Genomic DNA, 4,154 nt, shown 5'->3' with positions numbered 1-4,154 from the left:
TAATGAGCCAAGATACTGCCAATTAAATACAAAGTGGAGATGCTAGCACATTTCTCCACAGGATACTCTACATTAAATGAGTAAATCCTAAGGCTGGATGTTTGATTTTGAAAATTAAACTGTTTCCTGCCTAAACTAGACACTCGGTCTGGTTCCATGTCCTGGGTGAGGCATCCACTCTCTGGAATCTGTGACCCAAATGACATCTCTTCCTCCTCCAGCGCTCCTGGCTGAGGCTGCTGGCCCAGCCTCCTGGTTCCCGGCATTTGATCCCCAGGCCGCCTTTGCCCTCTCTCCTCTGGTGGTCCTGCCTTTTGTCTCTTATGCACATCCCACCGCACCTTGGTCCTTACCACACTGTGCCAGGAGATGTGTGAGCCACGGTTCTGCCACATCTCCTTTCAATCTGAAAGCCTCCCCTGGCTCTCTGTTACCTAGACAATGAAGCCGAGAGTCTCTTGGCCCTTGGCCATACAGTCAACACAGTGATGGGCTCACTGAAATTGTTCTGTAATACTAGATTGCTTCCTGGTAATCTCAAGCAAGAGCACGTTCTGCGTTCCAGGCTTGGCTTCCTTGTCCTCGCCCATCTGCCCGGTGGCCAGATCTCCTCTCCCTGCCTGTCCTGATTTTCCACAGGGACCCCTTAGCACTCTCAGCACAAGTGCCTCATTGTCCCCTGGATGGGAGGGCTCATAAGATCTGGAGGAGCACAAGACGATCAACATGTCTGAAATAAAGCATGGACTGAGCGGTGTTCGGAGACCAGGTGTCCCAGCAGCTAGCAGGCTGCCGTCCTCCCCTCCCCCATCCTGATCAGATGACTGGGCCACTGCGGATGGGCTGCCCGGCTGCCACGCTCCATCTGGAATGCAGCCACCCCAGGCAACCCCTTCCCAGCTGTCAGAGCATCTTCCCCAAGCTGTTTTCACTAACAATGCCTTGGACACCAAAGGTCATGGGCGTTTTGTACACCAGGGGCCCAGGCTCTGACACCAGCTGGGTGTGGAACAATTCAGATCCATTCTGATGTGAACTAACCCCGAGCTGGGTCAGACCCCCCAGTCCCACAAGACCGTCCCCCACTTCAGAAACCAGTTGCAAGTTCTGGGCCACTCACACTTCTGCTGGACCAGCCCTAGCCTGGGCATTCCATGACCTGCTCCTCGGGTTTGAGAATTTGCTAGAACGGCATGCAGAACTCAGGAAAGGGCTCTGCTCACTACAGTCAGTTTATTATAAAGGCTCCAACTCCAGGACAGCCAAGTGGACGAGAGGCATGGGGCGAGCCATGTGGAGAGGGACAGGGCACTACCACGCTTTCTTGGGGGGTACCAACCTCCATCACCTCCATTCCCTCACCAACCCAGAAGGTCTTTTTGGAATTTTCAGGGAGATTTCATTACATAGGAACAGTTGATTAATTCGTTGGTCATGGTGATTGACTCAACCTCTAGCCCCTCTCCTCTCCCACGAAGTCATGAAGAGGGGCAGAAAATTCCAGCCTCTAACCACATGGGTGGTCTCCTGGCCATCAGCCCCCATCCTGGGGCCACCAGCCATGTCACTGGAAAGCAGAAGCTACTCTCATTACTCTGACTATTCCAACGGTCTTCGGAGCTCTATGCCAGGACATGGGGACAAATGTTCCCCCTGTTCTCACGGTTCCTCAGTTCAAACTCTCCCACGGTGCCCCATCCACTTGGAATAAAGGCCAGAATTGCCCAGTAGCCTGCCAGGTCCAGCATGACCCAGCTCCGCTCAGATCTCACCATCTTCCCCAGTCTCACTCTTCAGCTACCGCCAGCTGCTGCTCCTCACACACAGCTGATGTGCCCTGCCTTTGGGCCTTTGCACCTGCTCTCCCTTTGCCTGGAGCAGGCTTCCCAGAAGTGTGAGTGTCTGCCTCCCTCACCACCCAGGACCTCGGTTGAGCATTCCCTTGTCGAGGGGGCTTCCTTGGCAGGAGCCAGCAGCCTTCTCCCTGGCACTCTCTCTCCCCTCTTCTATGTTTCTCTCCACTGCTCACCATTTCTGACAATGAGTCCCCTTGCTATCCATTGCCTGTTTTGCCTCTGCTCCCAGCACTGGAAGTTCGGAGAAGCCCCCTCTGCTGGGCTCTGGGTCTCCCATGCTCTTGCATGTAGTGGTTCTTTCCCCTTCTGTTGGCCAGAGAGGGCACCCCCCCGCCCCTGCATTGCCTGGGTGGGTGTCTGTGAGTGTCTGTGCTGCAAAGAAGGCAGGAGGGAAGGAGCAAGGCTGCCTGGGCTCAACCCACCATGACCAAGTGTAAGTCGGCTGATACCCAGAGATGTGGGGTGGGCCTGAGAGAGGAACCCCAGGTGTTCTGACTCCCAGTCCCATTCAGTGGATTCCACCTTGGCCAAGGTACCAGCGTCGGGCAACTGCAGGACTGAAACTTGGACCCCCTCTTGTTGACCACAAGTCAACATTCGTGTCCTGGCCTGAGTACATCTTACTTGTCCGTGGGGAGAGACTGCTGGTGGTGGGACTGCCCCGTCACCGCCCTGTGCAGGGGCCAGGCCCACAGGTGGTTCTGGCCCAGGAGCAGCGGATGGTGGGGGTGCTGGTGTCACACGGAGAGCACAGAGGGTAAGGGAACTAGTCCATACCGACTGCTCCGTGGGGGATACAGCCCGCTTCCTGCGCACTTGCCACGGCAGAGACTCCACTCAGCTCCCTTGCTCCAGCGGCCAGTGCGCTCGTTCCAGCCGGGACCATTCCCCAGTGTGCAGGCGACCTCGCACCTGATGCACGTTCAAGTGACGAGCGCACGAGAGACTTTGTGCGCCCCTTTGCTCAAGGTTTATGGTCTTTCTTGCAGTAAATACAAAGACTCCTAATTTTTTTATACCTCAAAGCATAAGAATATGTCATTATGGAATAAACAGCAAGATAGTGGTATTATTGATCCCAATTTCTGTTATTTATGATGCTTGCTGTTCAGTGGAGCAGTGGTTTACCAACCGGTGTTTATGATACATGAAGCACGTGAACTGTTTTTGGCCGTACCATTCTTGCTGTCAGGCTAATAGAGATGGTCAGAGTGGTGAGCATTTAATATTTTGCTGTTAACACCCTGCTGTCTCCCCCTCAAATAATCTGATTTTTAATTGTCCAGCACTTTATAAAGAGAATGTCTGTCATCTTTCAAATCCAGCTACAAGCGGTTTCACTTTCTCCACCAAATAGGATTCTGAACAGCCCCTGGTCAGTGGTCTTTGGAGAGCTTATTCCAAGAGTGATCAATATTGACATATTGGTGGACAAATCAATCAATAAATGAATTCAAAAGGGGACAGGTTCACCCAAAATTGACTTCTGACTTATGCACCATGTATTATTTTCTTTTTACTTTAGTGTGTGTGTGTGTGTGTGTGTGTGATTTGCGATCTCTTCTTCATTTAATCCGCCCATACGATTCTAACTCATTAATCAAATATTAAACTTTCTAAGCCTTTATATGCCATGCACTGAATACGCTTTCCCTGTAAATTAAGAATGAAAACGTAACAAGCCAGATGAATTAAGGAGTTATCACTCACATAAAATCATTTGTCTCCTTTGCTACAAGAGAAAGCAATCCTGCTTTGGGGTCATGATCTCAGGGTGGTGAGATCGGGCCCCGCGTTGGGCTCTGTGCTCAGTGTGGCATCTGCTTGACATTCTCCCTCTCCCTCTCCCTCTGTCCCTCCCCCACTTGCTCTCTCTCTCTCTCTCTATCTCAAATAAATAAATAAGATTTTAAAAAAAGCAATTTTGCTTTCTTCACACCTCATCGGAAGATACTAATAATAACTTGTAACTAGTAACATCTCAGGCCAAAAAGCTGAGGGGAAGCCAACATGGGTGGACTGGTGAAATGATGTCTCTGTGCCTGGGATGGAGGTTCTGTCATTTGAGAAAAAATATTAGAGGTCAAGAAAGTGAAACAAAACAGAAACGCACGTGGGCATTTAAAATTTAAAAAAAAAAAGGGAGGATTTAGGGATAATTTGTGCTTTTGAAGAATTGGTTGCAACAAACTGTGGAGAAATGTGGATCCCTTACTTACCTATTTATTTTAATAAGAGCACAGGCTCAGGGTTTTGTCCCAGAAGCAAAGCCTCAGAGAGTGGTCTGGAGGGAAACTT

This window comes from Lutra lutra, chromosome 13, assembly GCF_902655055.1.
Source record: "Lutra lutra chromosome 13, mLutLut1.2, whole genome shotgun sequence".
Classification (NCBI taxonomy): Eukaryota; Metazoa; Chordata; class Mammalia; order Carnivora; family Mustelidae; genus Lutra; species Lutra lutra.
The sequence above is the reverse complement of the archived record's forward strand: the minus strand, read 5'-3'. Positions refer to the sequence as shown.